The sequence below is a fragment of the Chiloscyllium plagiosum genome, unplaced genomic scaffold (genome assembly GCF_037043375.1).
Source record: "Chiloscyllium plagiosum isolate Xiang-an unplaced genomic scaffold, Cpla_swu_hap1 HiC_scaffold_29, whole genome shotgun sequence".
Lineage (NCBI taxonomy): Eukaryota > Metazoa > Chordata > Chondrichthyes > Orectolobiformes > Hemiscylliidae > Chiloscyllium > Chiloscyllium plagiosum.
Window position 1 is genome coordinate 23677332 of NW_028270167.1, and position 26563 is coordinate 23703894.

At 38.3% G+C, this 26563-nt stretch overlaps 1 protein-coding gene across 14 annotated transcripts in view; it reads left to right on the top strand.

Annotated features, from left to right (window-relative positions):
• The window catches only part of gramd1ba (GRAM domain containing 1Ba), a 647360-nt gene that overhangs the window by 158867 nt on the left and 461930 nt on the right, over nt 1-26563 (top strand). For 11 of the 14 annotated variants that reach the window (XM_087976415.1, XM_087976419.1, XM_087976416.1 and 8 more), the window contains exon 1: nt 6420-6525. The exons of the other annotated variants lie outside the window; for them this stretch is intronic. The gene's annotated coding sequence lies outside the window, so the exon portion shown is untranslated. Of the gene's footprint in view, nt 1-6419; nt 6526-26563 lie in introns of those variants that run through there. 14 annotated transcript variants of the gene reach the window in all.

Below are 26563 nucleotides of genomic sequence, written 5' to 3' on the forward strand. Positions count from 1 at the left end.
TACAGTGTGGAAACAGGCCAACAAGTCTACACCAACCCTCCGAAGAGTAACGCATCCAGACCCATTTCCCTCTGACTAATGCACCTAACACTATGGGCAATTTAGATTAGATTAGATTAGATTATTTACAGTGTTGAAACAGGCCCTTCGGCACAACAAGTCCACACCAACCCCGCCGAAGCGCAACCCACCAGACCCACAACTCACCCAGACCCACTCCCCTACATTTACTCCTTCACCTAACACTGCGAGCAATTTAGCATGGCCAATTCACCTAACCTGCACATTTTTGGACTGAATTTAGTGTGGCCAATTCACATCTTCGGCCTCTGGGAGGATCCAGAGCACCTGGAGGAAACCCACGCAGACTTGGGAAGATTGTGCAAACTACACAGAGACAGTCGCCCGAGGTGGGAATTGAACCCGGGTCCCTGGTGCTGTGAGGCAGCAGTACTAACCAGTGAGCCACTGTGCCACCCATAGGCCTGGGTTTGAGTCCCACGTGTTCCAGAGGTATGTAATAACATTTCTGAATTCTATTTTTTAAAATTCAAACGGGCATAGACAAGTAGGTGGAGTAGACAGCTAGGTGGCATATAATACTAAGTGCAAAGAAGTGAGGTGTTGCATTTTTGTAAGAAGAACTTGAACAGACAAAATCAAAGGTGGGATGCAGTTCTCAAGGGGTGTGGGAACAGAAGGTGTATACGTGCACAAATCATGGAATTGGCAGCGATAGTCAGAGCAGTTAATAAAATACACAGTTATAAGGGCTTTATTAATAGGAACGTAGTGCACAAGAGCAAAAAGGTGATGCTGAACTTGCATTAGATACTTCTTAGACCTCAGTTGGAATATTGTGTACAGTTCTGGGTGTCACACTACAATGTGAACACATTGGAAAGAGTGCAAGAGAGATTTACAAGAATGAGTCCAAGGATGAGAAGTTTCAGTTATGAGGATTGAAAGGCTGTTCTCCTTGGAGAGAAGGTTATGAAGAGATCTGATTGAAGTTTTCAAAATGATGAAGGGCTGGATAGAATAGATGGGTGGAAACTGTTCCCACTAGTAAAAAGTTCAAGAATGAGTGGGGATAGATTTGAAATAATTTGCAAAAGGAGCAATTAGATGTAAGTAAAAAAAAAATTTACACACAAGAGGTTTGTATATGTAATACATTGTGTATTGGAGACTGCTTCAATTGAAGCAATCAAGTGGGCATTGGATGATTATTCCAATCTGGTGGAGCTTTTCAGAATCTATGGAATTTCAGAGATGATAAATGACTTTACTGCCTCGAAAGTTACTTATTTTAAGATCTGAGGATCTTTTCCCTGGTGATAACAATTGTTCTAATTTCCTCCTTCCCTTTTACCTTTTGATTTTCAGTATCTTTGGGACTTTGCTAAACTTTCTGCACTGAGGGCAAAGACAAAACAACTGTGAACCATTTCCTAGTTTTCTATCGTAAATTACCAAAAATTTCAATTTCTCTCTGGGATCAATGCAAATTTTAGTTCCTTTATTCCAATTTAAACACCTGTGGGGAATCGTAGAATATGTTGCTCTCTGTTTTTAGATTACTATGTCTTTGATTCATTCTTTTTGTTCTCCCTGTGATTTTCTTTCATTCTTTGCTGATCCTTGAGATCTGTCCAGTGTACTAATCTATCACTATCATTCATAGAATCAAATAAATATTTTAAAAAATAAAGTAGATTAAAAACGTTTGACTACCCAAGTGGATATAATGCAACAATATATTCAGTTTCAAATAATTCCTGGGTAGCGCAAGTAAACATTCAGTCTGTATTTGAAATATTGTGCTATCATTCCATTTACATTTCAAAACTAAGCATCTGAGTAAATGACTATTGGTAGCAGCTGAAGATTTATTTTTTCTGAGGTGATTGCATTGAAAACCTGAAGTTTAAAAAGTGTTTTTTTTGGCAAATAATCAATATCCTTTTGGTACTATAGGAGTACTTCACAATTTTTTTTTGGAACAGAACAAATTGGAAATTTGATCTATATAGGTCTCAATTACATTTTCCGATCTCTAAGACTGAATTCTAGCCCAACCTAACTGATGCATTACCTGATTTCTCTCAATATACTTTCTCTTTGAGATATATTTAGTAGCTATAACCCAATTCTTCGTGATTGTATGTTTGTAAAATAAAATTGCAGGTAAATCAACAATCTTCTCAAATTGTAATAAAATCAGTAATAAAAGATTATTTTATTACTGAATTATTGCTGAAATTCCCTAAAATGTAACAGTTATTAGCCTAAATAAATGGATAAAAAATGAAAATAAAATCAGCCTTTGGTCTCACTGGCATAGAGTCAGAGACATAGAGATGTACAGCACAAAACAGAACCTTCGGTCCAACTTGTCCATGCTGACCAGATATCCTCACCTAATCTAGTCCTGTTTGCCAGCACTTAGCCCATATCCCTCTAAACCCTTCCTATTCATCTACCCATCCAGATGCCTTTTAAATGTTGGAATTGTACCAGCTTCCAACACTTCCTCTGGCAGCTCATTCCATACACACACACAACCCTCTGTCTGAACCCATGCCCTCAAGTTCTGGACTCGCCCACCCCAGGGAGAAGACCTAATCTATTTATCCTATCCATGCCTCTCTTGACTTTATAAATCTCCATAAGGTCACCCCTCAGCCTCCGATGGTCCAGGGAAAACAGCCCCAGCCTTTTCAGCCTCTCCTTGAAGATTTCTTTTTTCTGATGTGATTGCATTGAAAACCTGAAGCTTAAAGAGTGATTTAGTCTGACCTCTGTCAAAACTAACTTGGGAGCCCTTGATACAAAGAAATGTTCCATTAAATGGCAATCTGAAAAATGATGTAACACGAGTAATTTGATCTAAATCAGCAGTACTTCACCCATACAAGAATAAAACTTCCAATACTGACACTAAAAGCTTCTCAGTCATTTATTTGTGTATTAGCCCAGTTAGTAGCTTTGTTGTCACTGGATCAATACATATTCTAAAATTATAACCAAAATTGGAGGAGTGCATGGTCTTTCTCTTGTTCCACTACTTTGCTATTTTCAATTGTTTGTTTTCTCTTTATTAGTCTTAAAAAGGATCAACGTGGTTGTTTTAATGGACAAAAAATTATTAAACAATACTGATTGAATGATTGGTGTCGCTGGGTTTCACCAAATACAGGCTGTTGTCTCTGGAAATTTGGCAGATGCATCTTGCTCAAGAAACACGGTATCAAGAAGTATTCCAATCACTCAAGAAGGTTAATCAGATTTTATACTGGATTTGCCACACATGTGGTTCTGAAATTGTAGACACATGATGAACAGCTTGTTCTGAAGCAGTTCTTCCTGAACTGAAAAAGAAAACCATCTCTTGCCTCCAAAACAATGTTCAATGGGAGCTAAATATGCAGCCAGTCAATAAGTTCACCATTGGAAACTGGGGGGGGGGAAAGACAACAGCAAGGGTCCTAATAAAGATATGAAAATTAAAAGCTTCTGAGACCAGGAAACTGGAAACACATCACAACCTCTTTGCAATGCCGAACAATGTCTCATTTGGAATTAACATCATCGTTGTTTTAGTGTGATGAGACACCGTTTTGAGTAGAACTCCAGGAAGAATTCTGAGAGATACCATCAGGGAGTGTTTTAGTAATGAGGACAAAGAAGGTAAACCAGCTCCAAGGCTGATATACTGAATCAGACGACCAAGGTCCAGACACCAACTACAGTGCCATAAAAGTGAAATAAAGGAAGCTTCACTCCTTCCCAGAATTTGTTCTGTTCAGACCACAGAAACCAATGCAGGTGCTGCATTCTGACTTCAGGTTTTCAATGCAATCACTTCCAAAAGAGAAATCTTTAAGCAAACCAATGATGGTGGAGACTAATTTTATTTTCACCTTTTATCAGTACTTACCGTTGATCTTTGTATCTTTATCTAAGCTAATAGCTATTACATTTCAGTTAGCAAATTTCAGCAATAGTTCAGGAATAAAATGACCTTTTATCTTGTGTTTTAAAAAAATATCCTGAAATGAGTTCAGACAACGTATGGTGGCAAGTATGTGCGACTATGTAGTTTCCAAGAAATGTCCTGGCTTTAAAAAAAAAAGGCATTATGCTTTTCATAGACCTTTATTTAAAAAAAAAGTATGCAAAATCCTTCCACAAGTCCATAGTAGTTGTTTAAGTCTTACTCATATGAAGCTCAATGAGTGAAATGTCATCATTCTCCTATTCCCTATGCTCCTATGTATTGAGAGAGAGGACTGTGCAATGAGACTTGGTTGTCCTTGTAGGCCAGTCACCGAAGGTAAGCTTGCAGGCGATCAACAAGACAAATGGTATCTTGGTCTTCATGATGAGAGCAATTAAATACAAGAGCAGGGATTCTTGCAGTTCTACAAGGCTTTGGTGAGACCACATCTCAAGTATTATGTGTAGGTTTGGTTTCTTTGCTGGAAGAAGGATGTTTGTGCGATAGAGGGAATGCAGCCATAGTTTAACAGACTAAATTCCTGGTTTGACAGAACTAACAGATGAGGGGACTATGAATCGGTTAGGATTATATTTGCTGGAGTTAACATGAATAAGGAAATCTCCTAGAAACATATAAAATTCTAATTGAACAAGACAGGGTAGATGCAGGAAGGATGTTTCCAATGATATGGTAGTCCAGAACCAGGGGTCACAGTCTGAGGATACAGGGTAGGCTGAGATGAGAAGAAATTTCTTCACTCAGAATGGGGAACTTGTGGAATTCTCTACCACAAAATGCAGTCATGGCCAAAACATTGTATGATTTCACGGAGTTGGATATTGCACTTGAGAATAAGATATCAAAGATACAGGGAAAATCAGGAACAAGTTAGGTTATAGGCCTCTTTACTGTATGATTCAGTGAATCAATGACAGGCTATTGAGTTGGATGATCAACCATGATCAAAATGAATGATGGACCAGGTTTGAGGGCTGAATACCTATTCCTCCTCCTATTTTCTATCTTTCTGTGTACCCATATTTGCATGTTGTTACATAAGGTTGCATAGGATTACCACACAGAAATGGGACCGTTGGCGCAAATAGCCGATGTCTGATTTATGCTATACTTGAATCCTGTCTGATTAATGTAGAAATGTACAAAATACAGAACCCAATTTGTATGTAACCAACCTTCAATAAAATTGAGCAGGTATTCTCTTTTGAATTTGTTCATTGGCCAGCAGTAGACGTAGAATTCTTGTTTGAAATAATGTAATTTTATTTTCTGTAAACATCTGAAAGGTGGGACAGAGCCTCAGAAAAACACTGTGTCAGTCCCTCAGTCCTGAACTGGAATGCAAATATTAATATTTGTGCTCAAGTGTTGGATTGGTATTTGATCTACAATCTTCTGATTGGGGGCATGAGTGCTTCCAACTGAGCCCCAGCTGATACAGGTAAACTGAGGTATCAATGAGATATACAATCTCTTACCTTTCTGTGGATAGATTAGTCAGGAATTAATGCACTGACGTAATTGAGATGATTCTTAAAACAAAAGGTAGTTGATAAGGATAGAAATTGTGTAACACTGATTAGAATCACAATATTTATGATTGTGATAGTGTCCTTTGTAATAATGTGTGGTTTGGAAGACGAGAAGTAGTTTTGGGTTTATTTTATACAGCCTTTCATCACAGCTGGATTACTTGTAAAGTTAGATTTTAAATGACAACATACCGTTGCTTATAATGGAAAAAATGGGAACTTCTGAAACTCACGCTTATTATTCTGAGTCCGATAAATAAATGGCATGAAAGTGGCCTGTGCCACTGATGATATTCACTGTCCCTTTCCGCTCTAAAAAGATAAGTTAGTAGATTATATTAAAATTTGCCTACAATGTAGGATATTTTCTTTTAAATTCTAGTTACATTCTGTTTACCCTGATTGCTGATAGGCTGACTTCAATGGTCTGCTGCATTTTTTACTTAAGAACATGAGAGATGTACTGTATCCAATGGATCAGTTCAGGTTCTGCCTCAGGTCAGGAATGATTGGTGCACGGATGCGACTGATCCGAGCTTCTCGCCAGTGGTTGGTAAATGATCCGTCAATCATCTAATGTAGCCCCACACTTAGTCCGCTGGACGAGCCAGAGTGAATGGAAGCAACTAATATATTTTGGGGGTGGGGGAATTATCCAATTATCAATTTTAACTTCCGCAAACATATAATTTTTAACTTGCTGTTCGTGTATGCCAAACAAATCACCACATTGACCTTTCAAACACAAAAATGTAGAACTTTGTGATTAAACACAAGCTGGCTGATTTGTTCAATGAACCACAACGTCCAGTTCCACCCCTTTCCCCGAAGCCGGTAAATGTTTGCTGTATTTGACAGGAAATCTAAAACGGTAAGAAACAAAAAAGACATCTCGAAAGAAGAGGAGTGCTATTCCTCCTAAAATATAGTGTTAAAGCAAGATTACTTCACTTTATGTTTAAAGTTAAGGTAAGTGAAAGATATAAAGAGTAGAAAAGTTACTGGTGGTTTGAGTACTTGTCGAATGACAGCTCCACTCTGATAAATTGTGTGTTCACGGAAAGTTACTGCACGCAGGAAGAACAGTTATTCGGGGAATTAAAGTGCCTCTTTCCAAGATCGGATATCCTTCCCGATCTCCTTACGGGATCTCCCTGATGTTCTGTCGTCTTCTACTGTGAAGTAGCAAATACTGGGTAGCCTGCATTGGCTACCATTGTCACAACATCATCTGGAAGTAATAACTGCTTCAAATCACTTACAGTTGATTTGGGGGTGGGGAGGTGCTTCGCAAAATCGTGTGAGAACTTGAAAGAATCGGTATTATTCAGTTGATACTTAGAGTTCAAGTATCTTCCCAATGACGATGTAGAACCTTAGCAATGTTACCTTGTGGTATGGTTGATATAATTGTTCTTAACAGTATTGAACTTTCTCATAAGTGTTAATACTCCGACTTAATGTAATAACTCTTGCCTAATTACCAGAATTTTAATTGAAGTACAGTTCCTTGCATATTAATTTGATAAAGGAGATGAGGAACACCCACAGCCTGGAACAACATTAGCAGTTTTGGCACCCTCATTTCAACCATTTTGATGTTATGGTATTACAAAACTTTTGAAAATGTCTTGGCAATGTCAAATGCTTGTTCACTAGGCCCAAAAGATAACCATTCAAATTTCATTTTTATGGCTTATGGAATTGTCAGAACTCCTTAATTAAAATATTGTAACTAAGGGCAACGCTGAGATTTTAAGTTGTCTCTATGTGTAAACCTTAGTTATGAAAAGTTTATGTTATGAACTTGAAAATTTAAGATGATTGACACACAAGGATTACCTATCAAACAGACTTTTTAAAAAGGACTAATTTGAGAAGCACAACTTGAGGACATTTTATAAGAATAGGAAATGTTGAATTGAAAAATCGGCAACCAACTGTTCACATTGTATTAAATTCACACTAGAAGGGGCAAAAGAAAATCTGCAATGACCTATCAAAAGAAACTGGACATAGTTTATCTTTAATTGTTACGTAAGATACGAGGGAAAATCTTTGTAAATAAATTTGAGTTAGGCACACCTATTTATTGCAGGAACAGGGATTGAGATTTATAAAATTATGTCTGTCAGCTCCCAGAATTCTTTCAATTTGTAATTTGCATCATATGTAAATTAGTACATTGTTGCTGAGGAAAATTATTATACTGTAGCATCTTTTGCATTATATTGATTTCCTTCAGTTCAGATGCCATCAATAAAAAGTAGTTTAGTGAATAATGGTTTGTGCTTTATATCCTTGCCTGTAAAATAAAAACAAACTTTGTCATCTTCTGGACATTTTGCATATTAAGAAAATCTTGTTTTGTTTTCATAAAGTTGAGGGATGTCATTGGAGAAGGCAGCATTTTGCACAATTTGCATCCACGATCAAGTTGAGATTGTTCCAGATCATGTATAGTGTGGGATTAATGCAGGATGAATTATTGCTATGCCACTGTAGGGTAAGATTTAACCCAACCAAAAGGAAACTTTCAGAAAAATAATCACATCCCATTTTAAATTCTCTCACCGTTCGTTCTTACCCCGACTGAGCCACAAAATTAGACTTCAGTGCCAATTATGGTCACATCAAATAAAAGGCACCTTTGTGCAATGACCATTAGGAGGGAGGCATTTATCCCACCAGCCTAAACTGTACTGAAATCCAGATTTTAAAGGAACCTTGGGAGTGTTTACCGCACAGTTCCCACATCATAGCAAATTTTATCAAGTTTTCCAATTATTTACTCTTCTAGCTTTGTATAGTCTTCAGCTGACCTTGCTCGGTTTTTCTTTTTCAAAACAAAGGGTGCTGTCACCGCCAATTTTTATTTTATTTGTTAGACTCATCCCAAGGATGATACATTGTGCAATTATTGCCTCATCAAGGGATCTGTAGGTTCAAATTATTCAGTATTGTTCTGATGTCAAACACAGGAGTAATCTTATTTACATTGTGAATGACTGTTCTGTAAAGCCATAGTAGTAAGTTGCATTACTTTAGTATTTTATTTGGATCAATGCAGCTGAGTTGAGTAAATGGAACATGGAAACTTACCATAGGGAAAGGTCTGTGTTAACATTTAGGTTTTCATGATGTTTTCTTGAAACAGATCATGTCTTTTATGATCTGAAATCTGAGCTTCACATTCTATCATTTTAAAGGTGGTTATATAAAGTTTACAAACTGGAACAGAACATTATTGAACCCACCACGTTTAGGCTCATGCTCCATATAAGCCTAATTCACCGAACTGTATTTTAACTCTGGTCCAATTATCCATGATTTTTGATAAATTTATTAATAGTTTAAACTATTTATTAATAGTTTTTACGGTTCATTGTATGGTAGAAGATACTGTGCAATAAAATTAATCGTGTAGTTTCGGTCAGTGATGGGAAATAGTCTTGAGTAAAAGACAATACATTTTAATATAAATGCAGATCTACCAATGGGCTGTGGAGAATTCTTAGTAGTCTTTCACTACAGTTGGTATTCTCTTAGAGTCATACAGCATGGAACCAGACCCTTTGGTCCATGCAGAACAGAAAATGAGGTCTGCAGATGCTGGAGATCAGAGATGGAAATGTGTTGCTGGAGAAGCGCAGCAGGTCAGGCAGCATCTAGGGAACAGGAGAATCGACGTTTTGGGCATTAGCCCTTCCTGAAGAAGGGCTAATGCCCGAAACGTCGATTCTCCTGTTCCCTAGATGCTGCCTGACCTGCTGCGCTTCTCCAGCAACACATTTCCATCCATGCAGAACACAATTGCAAACTAAACTAGTCACATCTGCCTGCTCCCCCTGACCCATATCCCTCCAAACCTTTCCTTTTCATGTGTTTATCCAAATGTCTTTTAAACGTTGTAATTGTACCCATATCCACCACTCCCTCAGGAAGTTCATTCCATGTGTGAACCAGCTTCTGTGTAGAAGTTGTTCCCAACATGTAGTCTTTCTTAAATCTCACTCCCCTTACCTTAAAAATATGCCCCCATTCTTGAAATTCCCCATCCTAGGGAAAAGATCATGAATTCAATTTATAACTCCTCATTATTGTATAAACTTCTATAAGGTTACCTCTCAACCTCCTACACTCCATTTAAAAAAAACTAGCCTATGCAGCTTTTCTTTATAACTCAAACCTCCCATAATTGGCAGCGTACTAGTACATATCTTCTGAACCCTTTCCAGCATAAAAATATCCTTCCTGTAACTGGACGATCAGAACTGGTTACAGTATTCCAGAAGAGACCACACCAATGTCTTGCACAGCTTTAACGTGACTTCCCAACTGTGTACTCGAGGGACTGAGCAATGAAGGTAAATGTGCTAAATACCTTTTAACCACCCTGTCCATATGTGATGCAAATTTCAAATAATTATGTACCTGAACCTCAAGGTCCTTTGTTTTACAATACTACCCAAGCACCTACCATTAATTATATACATCCTAGCCTGTTAGTTGTACCAAATTGCAATAACCCGCATTTATCCAGATTGAACTCCATCTGCCATTTATCAGCCCGTTGACCCATTTGATCAAAATTCCTTTTTAATCTTAAAAACCTTCTTCACTGTCTACTGTACGACCCAATTTTGGTGTCATCTGCAAACTTACTGGCCATGTCTTCTATATTCTCATCCAAATCATTTATATAAATAACAAACAACAAAGGACTCAGAGCCGATCCCTGTAGGACACTGCTGGGCAATTGTTTGATAAAAGCAGTTTTCTGGAAAATTACTTAATTTTAAGGTAAAGAATTGCACAAAAATTACCTATGCTCAATACTACTAGACTATTGCTTAGTCTGATCAGAAATCCAGTTAAAACAGTAATGAACAATGGTAAACTCCTACTTATGTGTTAATTTATTTGAGAACAAAGAAACAATGCTGTTTTGACATGGTGAATTTTTTTTTCTGAAGTCTAATCTTGGAGAAATCTTATCATTAAGAGACCCCTCTTCAAAAAGGACATGAATGAACAATTGTATAGAATCTCATCAAGTTTAACGTTTCAGCGGCTGTGAGCACAGCGGATTAGAGCATATCCCATTATGAAATTAACTTAAAGCACTCCCAGTGCAAGTATAGATAGCATAATTGGGCGCAGAGTAAAGCCCCTTTATGTACATTATAGTTGTGCTCTGATTCCAGTCTACCAAGAGTGCCCGTACAATGTGAAATGGCTTTTCTGTTTCCTACACCAATGTTATGTGGTGTGTCCAGGAACTAGGTTGATGCCAGTTCCTTTTATGAGTGGATTAGTTTTTCAATTCATTAGGTAGAATCCTCATTTGCCTATCATAATTATTTTGAGTGAAAATCATACCCCCCAATCAAAGGCTTTTGTCCTTTCTTGGCATCATAATCCTCAATTTAAAATCTACTTCATATGTTTAATCTTGAAATGTCCTTCCAAGTTGAACAGTGGGTAAAGGACTCCTTGTACCATTCTGAAAGTTAATGAAGTAAACTTTAAAGATGATGAGTCCAATCCCAGAGCTAACTGATCTATCTAGGTTGACATTGAGGACTGTATTGAGAGAGGGGACTCTCAAGGGTATTTTTCATTTTTATTGGGATGTGAATATTTTTCAGCATTTTGTGAAGAGAGACTGTCACATGGTTGTACAATGCTGCATTCAGTTAATATTTCATTACGCTAGGAATGGGTGCAACTTTTAACCAATTTAATGCAACCTTTGATGTTTCTGTCTCATTTTAAACTGGAGGTGAATGGTCATGAAGTGAATGTAATGATCATTCAACTCCAGAAATGTTGTACTTTTGGAATTTGAATGCTGTTAGCAAGACCAGCACTTGTTGCCAATCCCTAGTTGCCCTTGTGGTAGTCATGTGATGGTGATAGCCACCTGCTGAGGACAAACATAAACTCAGAAAAGGAAAGAAAATTATATATAGAGAAATGAAATCTTCAAAATTTTGAGGACTTCAAATAGCTTTCAAATGCTTTTTTGTTGATTTCTCAATCCTGAAGGCATTAACTCCTGTCCAGGAGACATTAATTACTGTTTACTCTCTGGCATTTTGCCCTCATTATTCCTTTATGAGTCTTGACATTAATTTAGACAATTAATTTATCCATGGAGAGGTTCACAATTTCGTTCAATATTCTCATCACTAAATGTTCACATAGGCACACCTTCAATAGAGATTACTGAATAGACCAGTTTGAACGCATTGGGCCAGGAAAGGAGCTATTGATTATATATTTTTTTTCATTTTTCAGATTTTAAATATATTACTAATGAAAATATCCTTTTATAAAATCATAGATTGCTTTTAAAAATTGTGAGGACTAGAGTCATAGAAATGTACAGCATGGAACAGACCCTTCGATCCAACTTATCCACGCCGACCAGATATCCCAACTAATCTAGTTCCACCTGTCAGCACCTGGCCCATATCCCTTCAAACTCTTCCTATTCATAGACCCATCCAGATGCCTTTTAAATGTTTTAATTGTACTAGCATCCACCATTTTCTGTGGCAGCTCATTCCATGCACGTACCATCCTCTTTGTGAAAAGTTGCCCCTCTTTTATACCTTTCACCTCTCACCCTAAACCTATGCCCTCGAGGTCTGGACTCCCCAACCCAGGGAAGAGACTTGGCCTATTTATCCTATCCAAAACCCCTCATGATTTTATAAACCTCAAGAAGATCACTGTTCAGCCTCCGACACTCCAGGGAAAACAGCCCCAGCCTATTCAACCTTTCACTATAGCTCATACCCTCCAATCCTGGCAACATCCTTGTAAATATTTTCTGAACCCTTTCAAGTTTTACAACATCCTTCCGATAGGAAGGAGACCAGAATTGCACACAATATTCCAAAAGTGGCCTAACCAATGTTCTGTACAGCCACAACATGACCTCCCAACTCCTGTACTCCATACTCTGACCAATAAAGGAATGCATACCAAATGCCTTCTTCACTACCCTATCTCCCTGCAACTCCACTTTCAAGGAGCTATGAACCTGCACTCCAAGATCTCTTTGTTCAGCAACACTCCCGAGGACCTTCCCATTAAGTGTCCTGCTATGATTTGCTTTCCCAAATTGCAGCACTTCGCATTTATCTAAATTAAACTCTATCTGCCACTTCTCAGTCCATTGGCTCATCTGATCAAGATCTTATTGTAATCTGAGGTAACCTCCTTTGCTGTCCACTGTTCTCTCCCTCTCTCACTAGATCTTCAATGTTGGTGTCATCTGCAAACTTACTAACTGTATCTCTTATGCTCACATCTAAATCATTTATATAAATGATGAAAAGTAGTGGAACCAGCACCGATCTTTGTGGCACTCCACTGGTCACAGGCCTCCAGTCTGAAAAATAACCCTCCACCACCACCCTCTGTCTTCTACCTTTGAGCCAGTTCTGTATCCAAATGGCTAGTTCTCTCTGTACTCCATGAGATCTAACCTTATTAACCATTCTCCCATGGAGAACCTTGTCGAACGCCTTATTGAAGTCCAGATAGATCACGTCCACTGCTCTGTCCTCATCAATCCTTACTTCAAAAAACTCAATCAAGTAAGACATGATTTCCCACACACAAAGCCATGTTGACTATCCTTAATCAGTCCTTGCCTTTCTAAATACATGTACATTCTGTCTTTCAGGATTCCCTCCAACAACTTGCCCACCACCGACGTGAGGCTCACTGGTCTGTTGTTCCCTGGCTTATCCTGACTACCTTTCTTAAAGAGTGGCACCATGTTAGCCAACCTCCAGTGTTTTGGCACCTCACCTGCGACTATCGATCATACAAATATCTCCGCAAGGCGCCCAGCAATCACTTCCCTAGTTTCTCACAGTGTTCAGGGATACACCTGATCAGGTCCTGGGGATTTATCCACTTTTATGTGTTTCAATACATCCAGCACTTCCTCTTCTGTAATATGGACATTTTTCAAGATCTCACCATCTATTTCCCCACATTCTATATCTTCCATGTCCTTTCCCACAGTAAACACTGATGCAAAATATTTGTTTAGTATCTCTGCCATCTCTTGCGGCTCTAAATAAAGGCTGCCTTGCTGATTTTTGAGGGGCCCTATTCTCTCCCTAGTTACCCTTTTGTCCTTAATGTATTTGTAAAAACCCTTTAGATTCTCCTTAAATCTATTTGCCAAAGCTATCTCATGTCCCCTTTTTGCCCTCCTGATTTCCCTCTTAAGTATACTCCTGCTCCCTTATACTCTTCTAAGAATTCATTCGATCTATCTTGTCTATACCTGACATATACTTCCTTCTTTTTCTTAACCAAACCCTCAATTTCTTCAGGCATCCAGCATTCCCTACACCTACCAGCCTTTCACCCGAACAGGACTATATTATCTCTGGACTCTCGTTATCTCATTTCTGAAGGCCTCCCGTTTTCCCGCCGTCCCTTTAGCTGCGAACATCTGACCCCAATCAGCTTTTGAAACTTCTTGCTGAATACTCTCAAAATTAGCCTTCCTCCAATTTCGCACTTCAACTATTAGATCTGGTGTATCCTTTTCCATCACTATTTTAAAACTAATAGAATTATGGTCACTGGCACCAAAGTGCTTCCCCACTGACACCTCAGTCACCTGCCCTGCCCTTATTTCAAAAGTAGGTCAAATTTTGCATCTTTTCTATTAGGTACATCCATATATTGATTCAGAAAATTTTCTTGTACATACTTAACAAATTTGTATCCATCTAAACCCTTAACACAATGGCAGTCCCAGTCTATGTTTGGAAAGTTAAAAGCCCCTCCCATAACCACCCTATTATTCTTACAGATAACTGAGATCTCCTTCCAAATTTGTTTCTCAATTTCCCTCTGTCTATTAGGGGGTCGATAATACAATCCTAATAAGGTGATCATCCCTGTCGTATTTCCCAGTTCAACCCAAAAAACTTCCCTGAATGTATTTCTGGGAATATCCTTCCTCAGTACAGCTGTAATGTTATCCCTTATCAAAAAACGCCACTCCCTACTTTTGGCTCAGCCAATATTTCTGTTGTTGGTAATGTGATAGAAATGCCATTAGGAGCGTGAGAAACAGTAACACACTGTTGGTAAATGGGAATAGAATACGCGTCAAATTTCTCTTACTGCACCAATGCACAAAATAGTTGAAGGAACATGTTCCTGTTCTGTGGCAGTCCCTTATTTATGTTGCAAATGTGTACTGACAATAATGTTACAAAGATGCTTTATATTTAATATCACTTAGAGGGCTTACGTTTTGAAGGATTATGAAGAAAAAATACTATTTCAAATTCACTACCTGGGATGGTTTCTTTAAAAGGGGTCAGTGAGAATTTAATGTGGACATTGGAGTTTATTTTATTAAAAAGCTTCTTCGAAAGTCCATGAATGGTAATAATGGCTTGCTCTGCTGCAGACACTGCTATGGGTATTTTGAACAGTGACTGGTCTGGAGAACTTCTTGTTTTAACTAGTTGAGTTGGAGCAGAGCTGGCTAAGTACTAGCTGAACTGGATGAAAGCTAACTATGTACAAGCTATCCTGCTAGTCTCTCCCATTTCTAAAAGGTAAACTCTCTGTCAGTTCATAGAAATATGTTGATTTTTCTTTTAATGAGTGTTTGGAAGAACATCTTGAGGTTATATTTTCTGAGCAGGCTGGATTTGCAAGAGATCCGAGACAATAATGACTTAACTGCGCTTGCCAGTATGTCAGAGCAATAGGTGTCAGAACATCTGGCACTTTATCCCTATGCCTTCGACAATAATCCCATTGCCTGTAGTGTGTTTTCCTAGAAGGCCAGCCTCTGAGACCAATCTCTTTCTTTTCTCTTAACCTGACAAAAATACTTGTATGTATGCTTGTGTGTAAGCAAGACTCTTCAAGACTCAGGTCAATACTTTTATGAGTTGAAGAAAGTATATAACAAAGTTCGGCAAATTCTGTGGACATTCAAATTAACTATGATCTAATTGAATGCAGACAAGACTCTGTGGCCATTGGATGAATACAACTACAGAATTAGCAGTGATATGGCAATTAATTTAAATAAAAATGTTGATTGTTTATGCATGCTCAGGGAAGAGAATGAAAATACAAATAGTAGTGGCAATGTAATGTGCTGGATGTAGAACCATAGAACCGATACAGCATAGAAGGAGGCCATTCAGTCCATCTTATCCATGCTGACCTTTGACACCCAGATGTTCTTTGTAATCCCATCTTCCTTCATACGGCCAATAGCACTACAGAATACAGCACTTGAAGGTGCAGATTCAGGTGCATTTTAAGAGTTTAGTCCCTCTGCCTCCACCACCAACTTAAGCAGTGAATTCCAGACACTCACCATCCTCCTAATAAAAAAACATTTTTTCCTTATGTCCCCTCTAATCTTTCAGTGGCTAAATTAAAATCTGTGACCCCTGGTCTTTGAACTCTCTGCCAAGGGAAACCGGTTCCTCTTGACTAATCTTTGCCTACCTCTCACAGTTTTGTATACCTCAATCATGTTATCCCTCAGTCTTTGCTGTTCCAAGAAAAACAGCCTCAATCTTCCGAATCTCTCTTCATAGCTACAATTCTCCATTCTGGGCAACATTCTGGTAAATCTTCTCTGTACTCCATCAAGAGCACTTATGTATTAGAGTTCATATAGCGTATAACAGACCGTTACATCCTTCCTGTAATGCAGTGACCAGATCTGCACAAGTTGTGGCCTCACCAGTGTCTCACACAGGTTCGTCATTATATCTATACTTTTGTATTCTCTACCTCTGCCAGTGAAGGAGAGCCTTCTTACAAACTTATCTATCTGTATCTCTACCTTTAGGGAACTGTGCACTTGCACACCAAGATCTCTCACTTCATCTACCTCTCTCAATATATTCCCGTTTATTGTGTACTCCTTTTACTGTTTGACCTCCTTAAATATATAACCTCACACTTATCAGAGTTGAACTGCATCTGCCACTTTCTTGCCCACTCCATCAATCCATCTATATCATTTTGGAGTTCACAGCTATCCTTTACTTCATCTATCCCATGGCAAATTTTGTGTTGTCTATAAATTTCCTAATTGTGCCTCCCATGTTCAAGTCCAAATCGTTACTGTATAAAACGAATAGCAAGGCTTCCAATACTGAGGCCTGCAGAACACCACTGAAAACACTTCTCTATTCTCAAGAGCAGCCATTGACTATTACCGTTTGTTTCCTGTTATTAAATCAACTTTGGATCCAATTCAGCATGTTACCCTGTATTCCGTGGGCTTTACTTTTTTAACCAGTCTGCCAGGTGGGAACTTGTCAAATGCCTTAGTAAAGTCCATGTAGACAATATCCACTGCACTGCCCTCATTGATCTCCTTGTTACTTCCATGACCTTCCCTTCACAAAGCCCTGCTGACAATTCTGATGAGTCTATGCCTTTCTAAATAACAGTTTATTTAATCTCTCACTCTCAGCATTGATTCAACAATTTGGCCACCACCTAAGTAAGAGTAATTTGCCTATAATTACTTAGTATTTCCTTTGTACTTTTCTAAACAATGGAATCACATTTGCATTCATCCAATGCTACAGCACCTTACCTGTGTCTCATGTAGTTTGGAAAACAATCTTTAAAAACACCTGCTATTTCCTCCTTCAACATCGTAGGGAACAATCCATGCAGCCCTCTTGATTTATCCACTTTCAGAGATTCTAACTCCCTCTAACACTTTACCTCTTGTTATAATTGTTTTGTCCAACATTTCACACTGCTTCTTGTGGATTGCTATATCCCCATCGTCTTTTTCCTTTGTGAATGTGGAGGCGAAGAATTTATTTAAAATTCTTCCCATATCCTCTGCATCTTGTCACAAGTTCTCTTTTTTTTGTTTCTGGCAAAACATCTTTGAGTTTTCTTTTACCTTACTTGCTAATGTTTTTTCATGCCCTTTCTGATTTCCTTATTATTTTTTCTTGAGCCCTGCACTTTCTGTACTCCTCTAGGATATCTGCAGCGTTTGAGATTTTTGTGACTATCATTAGCTTTTTTTTTCTGTTTACTTTTCCCCTCTCTTTTTCGAGACAACGATAGGGGTCTAGGTTTGGCAGTACCACTCTTATTTATGGAGGGGATATGTCTGTTTTGTGCCCTCAGAGTCGCACTTTTGAGTGCCTCTCATTAGTGTACCACTGATTTAACCTTAAACAGTCCTCCTCAGTCAAATCACTTCTCAGTTTTGTAAAATTTGCCTTACCCCACTTTAAAACTTTTACTCCTGGTTTATCTCTGTCCTTTTCCAAAGTAATACTAAATCTAACTGAATTCTGGTCACTATCCCCGATATGGTCACCAACGGTCATTTAACCCAGTAGCCTATCTTCATTTTCCAAAACTAAATCCAGAATTGCATCTCCTTTTGCTGGGCTTGACACATTTAAAAAAAAAGTCCTGGACACATGAATTTTCCACCGTCAGTGCCCCTTATATTGTTTGAAAGCCTGTTGCTATTGGGGTAAAGTCTTCTACTATTATTGCTGTTTTATTCTAATGGGCATAAATTTGTCTACATATATGTTCTTTTATATCTACCTCTTACTATTTGGGGTTCTGTAATATACTCCAAGTAGTGTGACTGCCTCTTTTTTTTAATTCCTAAACTAAATCCAGAAAGCCTCATTTGCTAACCCGTTTGGAATGTCATCCCGTCTTACAACTGTGATTGATTCTTTAACCAATGCTGCAACCCTCCTTTTTTTGTCACCCACACACTATGTTGCCTGAAAATTCTACATCTAAGGGTATTAAGCTGCCAATTTTGCCCCTCCTTTAGCCAGGTTTATATTAAAGCAATGACATTATACTGCTATGTGTTTATCTTTGCCCTTAATTCATCTGACTTAGAGTCATAAAGCATGGAATACAGCATGGAAACAGACCTTCAATCCAACCAATCCCTGCTGACAATGTTCCCAAACTGAATTAGTCTCACTTGTCTACATTTGGCCCATATCCTTCCAAACTTTTCCTATTTATGTACTTATTCAAATGTCTTTTAAATATTGTAACTGTACCTGCATCCACCATTTTCTTTGGCAGTTCATTCTACACATGAACCACTCTTAAAATAAAAAGTTATCCCTCGTGTCCTTTTTAAATCTTTCTCTTCTCACCTTAAAAATATGTCACCTAATTTAGTACTCACCCACCCTAGGGAAAAGACCTTGCTATTCACTTAATCTATGCCCCTCATAACCTTGTAACCTCAGTAACGTCACCCCTCAACCTCCTATTTTCCAGTGAAAAATGTCCCAACCTATCCTGCTTATTTTTATGACTCAAACCGTCTATTCCCAGCAACAACCGCATAAAAATATTCTGAACCCTCTCCAATTTAATAATATCCTTCCTATAACAAAGCAACCTGAACTGTACATAGTACCATACAATATTTGGTTATTTAATGATCTATATTAATACAAAGAAATCCATTACCCATTTCTAAACACTATATGTATGTATAAAGCATCCTAACATCCATTAGTTAACATTCCATTCATGTAAATTCAAATGTGCCTTTCAACTATATTAAATATTTCGAAGAAAGTGACTTATGACTTAAATGAGGAGATAGAGAAAGACTGTCTCTTATGCAAGTGGCTTACCATCTAAAGATCATATATTTAAAATGATTGACAAATGTTCTCGCTGGGACAGGAGGAGAAACCTTTCAGTGTTGTCAGGATCTGGAATGGTTTACCAGTTAAAAAACTGATGGAAGCTGACACAGGATCTGAAAAGAGTGAGGAACTGAAGGACAGGGATGTGACAGTTGGCATGGTTGCTCACTAAAACAGCAAGCACTAGCACAGGGGAGCAAGGGATTGGCTTTATTGTCAGTTTCTACCATTCTTTGAAATTTATACTTTAAAAAAAATTAACAAGGCCAAAAACCCATGTTAAAGCTCAAACTTAGCCACTAAAGCACTAGGGTCTGAATAAATTATACTGTAAAGCTATTTAATAGGTATTATTTTCCTCATAGGGTACCTATTTCAATTTTAAATGGCTCATTATCAAGCCAAGAAATAGAATAAAGGTAACCATGTATATGAAGCTCTTACCAATATTCAGGTAGTTTTGCATTGTTAAAAATCGCAAGACACCAGGTTCTAGTCCAACATGTTTATTTGGAAGTACTAGCTTTTGGAGTGCTGCTCCTTCATCAGGTGGTTGAGGAGTATAAGATCACAAGACACAGGATTTATAGCAAAGGTTTACAGGGTGATATAACTGAAATTATGTATTGAAAAAGGCTTGAATTGTTTGTTAAGTCTGTCATCTTTTAGAATGAACATGTTGGTTTCAGTTCTTTTATATGTAAATAGCAGGATTTTGTTAAAGTTACATTCTCAAGTGAACTTTAACAGTTGGTGTCATGTCAGCCCAGATAATGCATTAAGGTGTGAGGTGCCCTGTGTGAGACTGTCTGTGCCACAATGTTCAGACTGATTCTAATCTAAGAAACAGATTTACAGAGTCTTACATGGATTCATGAAGTTTTTGAGCAAAATAAGTGTAATTCTGCAAGTATAAATTCATCCCACAAACTTACACGTGTGTGTGTGTTGGGAGGTGTTATGAATGTCTGTGAGAGAGTGTGTGTATGTGTGTGAGTGTAAAGGTGTATAAGTCTGTGAGAGGGTGCATGTGTGAGGGTATGAGAGAGAGCTTGTGTATGAGAGAGGGTCTGCCTGAGTATGAGTCTGTAGGAGTGTGTGTGTGTGTGTGCGCGCACGTCTGTGTCTGTGTGTGTGCGTGTGCGTCGTGCAGTGGGGTCACCTATAGTGTGACGTGAACTCAGGGTCCCGGTTGAGGCCATCCGATGTGCCACAACGAGAAACCATAACGACGGCCTCAGGAAACAGACACGAGCTGCAACCGACAGGGTACGCTTTGTTGTCCAGTACTTCCCAGGAGCTGAAAAATACGGCATGTTCTCCGCAGCCTGCAACATATTATCAATGAGGATGAACACCTTGCTAAGACCTTCACCACGCTTTCACATCTCGCCTTTAAACACCCAACAAAGCTCAAACAGATTATTGTTGATAGCAAACTGCCTGGCTTTCAGGACAACACCAGACAACCTTGTCACGGTAGACGCTGCAAGACATGTCAGAGTGTTGACACAGACACCACCATGTACGTGGCAGGTACTCATGTGACTCAGCCAATGTTGTCTATCTCAAACACTGCAGGCAATGATGCCCTGAGGCATGGTACATTGGCGAGACCGAGCAGAGGCTACAGTAATGGATGAATGGACACCACACACCCCTTTACACTCACACACTTAGACACACTCTCTCACAGATACTCATAACATCACCCCCCCCCCCCCCCCCCCCCCTCCCCCCCCACACACACACACACACACACACACGTTTGTGGGGTGAATTTGTACTTGCAGAATTAAATTTCATTTTGCTCAAAAACTGCATGAATCCATGTAAGAATCTATAAATCTGTTTTTGTTTAGATTAGAATCAGTCTGAACATTGTGGCACAGGCCTCACACAGCGCACCTCACCTTAAATGCATTATCTGGGCTGACATGATGCCAATTGTTAAAGTTCACTTGAGAATATAACTTTAAAAAAATCTAATGATTTGCAAATGAAAGAACTAAAACTAACATGTTCATTCTAAAAGATAAGAAACTTAACAAACAATCCAAGTCTTTTTCAATCTATTATTTCAGTTGCATCACACTGCAAACGTTTGCTAGAAATTCTGTGACTTAGTGTTATATTCCACAACTACCTTAAGAAGCAGCACTCTGAAAGCTAGTGCTTCCAAATAAACCTGTTGGATTATAGCCTGGTGATGTGCGATGTGTGATTTTTAACTTGGTATACCCCAGTTCAACACCAGCATCTCCAAATCATAGACCTATGTTGCTTTTTCTCAGGGCAACATTTGAAGCACATGGACGTTGTTCTGCATTGTGTTGATTGTCATACACCTTGCATTGAAGAATACACAGCTCAATTTGTCAATTTTCTTTGCTGGATGCTTTTTAATCCTCATTTCTTCCTAGTCGCTGAGTACATTGTTAATGTTCTACCTCCTGTTTCCTGATCTGAATCTGACCCATCTAAGTCTATACTTTGTTTCCCATCCTCCTGTAAGCTTCTGATTGTGGCAGTGGAACTGAAGATAGGTGCTAAATTGATGCCAGATAGCTGAATATGGAATGGAGCATTCACTATTGTCTGTTTTTATGTACAATGAAAAGTTTATTTGTAAATGAAAAATGTATAGAAACTGGCAGAAAAATATTTTGTAGGGCTTTTCAAAATAATAACCCATGGCATTTTTTCTGAGATATTCAAGATTTGGAAGCTTTTAAAAACCTGACTGGGTGTGATATTGTTAGATGTATAGTGTCTTCATTGCTATTGTCAAAGCAGTCTGGATGACAGCCAAGCAATTATTGCCTGAGTCAGATCTGGGACACACCATTACAATTTAAGCTAGAGTCTGATCAGCATTCCTGGTTTGAATTTTAACTGTGTCTATATGAAGGTTAAAAATTACACAACATCAGGTTATAGTCCAACAGGTTTATTTGGAAGTACTAACTTTGAGAGCGCTGCTCCTTCATCAGGTAACTAGTGGGGCAGGATCATAAGACACAGAATTGATAGCAAAAGATTACAGTGCCATGCAATTAAAACAGTATATTGAACAAACCCAATGTTTAAATGACATGCAGCGGGGAAAGAAACAGTCTTTGTTATGCCCCTTATCTGCCTTTGAATCAGCATCTCATCCTCTGGTTTTGTTCAAGTATAACGTTTCTCGTCAGCTTATTCCAAATGAGGAACTCTATTAAAATGACTGAATCATTTATTGATACAGTGAATGTGTGAATTCCATATTATGTGCATGCAAAATAGATATGTTTATTTTCAGTATTACAGCTTTCTGTGAGAATCCAACTGCTACTGGCTGCATCTTCTCTCACTGTTTGTTCTTAAAATATTAACTGGATGAAAATTGGTGGAGTTGTTGATAGTGAGGAAGAATATTAAGGATGAAGCAGGATATAGATCAGCTGGAAAGTTAGGCAGAGAAATGTAAGATGGAGTTTAATCCAAACAAGTGTGAGGTGATGCAATTTTGGGAGATAAATGCAACAGCAAAGTGTACTGTAAATGGCCAGACTGTATGGTGCATTGATATACAGAAGAGTGCAAGTCTGTAGCTGCCTGAAAGTACCTGCACATGTTGATAAGGTGATAAAGAAGGTATTTGACATGCCTACCTTCATCAGTCAAGGGATTGAGTACAAAAGTTGGTAAGTCCTGCTGCAATTGTATAAGTCAGACTACATTTGGAGTACTGTGTGCCATCTGATCGCCATGCAATCAGAGAGGTGTGGAGGCTTTAGAGAGTGTACAGAAGAGATTTACCAGAATGTTACCTGGTTTAGAGTGTATGAGCTACAGCGAGTGTTTGGAAAAAGTTGGATTATTTTTGGCGCAACATTGGAGGCTGATGAGCGACCTGTTAGAAGTATATGAAATCATGAGGAGTATTGATAGGCTGGATGGAAGTGTCAAATATTCGAAGACATAAGGTTAAAATAACAAAGGAAAGTTTTTTTTTCCCCACAGAGGGTAGCAGGAACCTGGAACAAGTTGCTAGGGGAAGTGGTAGAAGCAGATACAATAGCAAAGTTTAAGGGGAATTTAGACAGAAACATGAATAGGCAGAGAATAGAGGGATATGGACTATGTGTAGGCAGATGGGATTATTTTAGAATTGCATCGTGGTTGCATAGACATGTTGGGCCGAAGTGCCTGTTACTGTGTTGTGCTGTTCTATGTTAACAGTTACAGAATCCTTACATTATCAATTAATTCACTATTAATTTAGTTCACTACTCTCCCTGTATCATACGGCAGTATTTTGGAATCTCTGTACAGGTTGTAACCATTAGAGTTCTCACCACTGAGGTACCAGAACATTCCCAATTTCTCATAGGTTTAATGTAATTTATATTTCTTAATGCAACATTCATTTGTTGTAATGTTGCTGAGTTTATTAGCTACATGCACCTTGTTCCTTCTTAAGAAGAAATCCTGTTTGTGAAAGAAAAATGTTTTGGTATCTTAGTTTGGAAAGAGGGAAAAGTCTAACGAAAAGTTGCATGATGATATCACCTGAAAGGCACACAGTGATGTGTTTTACCTTAAACTATGCTACACATTGCCTGTTTGTAAATGAATGAAAAAAAAAGTGAAGAAAATTCATTGTTCCTTGAGATGGTGCACTTTTAACTGATGCAAGTCAAATAAAGCATCTGCATTCTTATATATTAGAAAGTGAAACTTACACACAAATTAAAATCTGGTCAAGAGCCAACCTACAATACTGCCTTTACGCTGGAACAGTGATGATGTAATGTATCATTTATTGTTCGGTTTTCTAGTGGGTCACACTGTTCCTGAGCAAACAGCTAGTCATTGCATGTTGCTAAGAAACCATCATAGTGGCATCTTTGACGGTTTGCTATATCAAAATAATTAACTTTTTTTTTGTGCTATATAAGTATTTTAATACCAAAATATTGATTGTTTAATACTTTACTGAATTCTATTGACTTTGGAAGGATCTGAGAAAATGGTACAGATGTAGTCACATTCCTTGATACTTGAGTCTTTTTGGCTTTTGTCATGAAAAAGTGAAGTGGTGATTGTGTAATGACTTCTCAACTTCTGTGGCAAGATAACTCATGAGCTATCCAGACAATGAGGACTCATGATCTCAAGTTCCTGTGATTGATTACTGTAGTGTACTTGCCTTATTTGGAGCAGTTGTGTTTGTTGTTGTCAATTTTGGGTGATTGTGATTAATTTTTAAGCAGTAAGTGTGCCATGATTTGAATATGGTATTTCGTGGAGTTTTCTGATTGACAAAAAATCAAAACACCTCTCACTGTAGTTATCATTCGTAATTTATTGATCAGAACATATGTACCAATAAACTAATTAAACACCTCTTGACTCAGCAAATATATTACACACATTTTCTCGAACAGCATTGCACAAAAATATTATGATTGTAGCTATGAGTTGTTGTCAAATTCTGATTATTGAACTTAAGTTTTAAAATAATATTGATATTAGTCATCAATTCATGTGTTTTACTCCTGCTGTATTCAAGGAATTTAGGAACATCAACCTCTTGAACTTGTTTCATAGTTCAGTTAAATCAAAGGCACAGTACCTCAACTGCCTTAGCTCCCTATTGTCTAATATCCCTTATCAAACAAAAACAACCAAATCCAGTTTTAATGCTTTCATTTGAATTATTCCTCAATTTACTGAGCGGGAATGTTCCAGATTTCTGATAAGATGTGAAGGAAGAAATGCTTCCTGACTTTACTCCTGAATGACGACTTAATTCTTGGGTCGTGAAGTCTTGTCTTGGCCTTTTTCACAAGAGGGAATGGATTCTATCTATCCACCTTTTCATTTCTTTCGATTATTTAAAAATACCGCCTTTAGTTCACCTTTTATTCTTCTATACTCAATGAGAGTGACTGTACTTGACATCAAGGCTGCACTTGACAGATAATGTTGTGGAGGAGCTCAAGTTTGAGTCATACCTAGCAGCAAGAAAGATGGTTGTGGGTGAAAGAGGTCAGTCATTTTTTGCTCCACGACATCTCTGCAGGAGTTCCTCAGAGGAGGTCTGAGGCCTAACCATCTTCAGTTGCATCATCAATGATCTTTCCTACATCATAATGTCAGAAGTGGGGATATTTGCTGAAAATTGGAGACTGCTTAGCATTATTCGTGATTCCTGAAAGAGTCCATTGCCAAAATGTAGCAAACCAAACAAAAATTTGGACAATGTTCCGTTTAGGACTGACAAGTGACAAGTTACATTCATGTCACGCAAGTGCCAGGCAGCGGCCACCTCTCAACAAAACAGAATCTTACCATTAGCCCATGACATTTAATGGCATTATCATCACTGATTTCTTCGACTATCAACATCCTGGAGGCTACCATTGAGCACAAACTGAATTGAATTCACCAATCACATAAATACTGCAGCTTCAAGCACAACATCCTAAAACCTGTCCCGATCTACAAGGCATAAGTCAAGATTGTGAAGGAATATTTCCTTGCCTTGACGAGTGCAGTGCCAAAAACACTCAAGAAACTTAACACCATCTAGGACAAAGCAGGCCCACTTGATTAACACTGCATCCACAAACATGAAGTTACTGTACTGCCAAACCCCTGCAGCAGTAGAGTGTACCATCTACTAGATTCACTGCCGAAACTCACCAAAGCTCTTTGGCAGCATCTTCAAAACCCACAACATTAATATTGAGAAAGGCAAGGGCAACAGGCACATGGAAAAATCACCAACTGCAAGTTTCCCTCCAAGCCACTTGCCATTCGAACTTGGAAAGATATTGCTGTTCCTCTGGTGTTACTCGGTCAAAATCCTGAAACTTCCTATTTAACAGCATGTGGATGTTTCGACATCACATGAACTGCAGTGGTTCAAGAGTGGAGGTGCTGACTCCACCTCATAAAGGGGCAACACTCCGAAAACTTGTGATTTCAGATAAACATTTTGGACTATAACTGGTGTCATGTGATTTTTGATTGTGGTTCAAGAAGTTAGCTCATCACCATTTTCTCAAGAGCAACTGGAGTTGGGCAGTAAATGCAAGCCACCTCGCAAAGCCCAAGTTACATCAATGAATAAAACAAATTATGATCCACACACAAAAATGTATGTGCAACTGATCTTCAAAGTTCAAGGCTTTGTTTCTGGGCAATTGCAGATGGTTGTTGCACAGACTACAGGATGGGCTTTCCATAACTCTCACCGTTGAAAAGAGGTCATAGCTGATTATCTACATGAAATCGCCATTTCA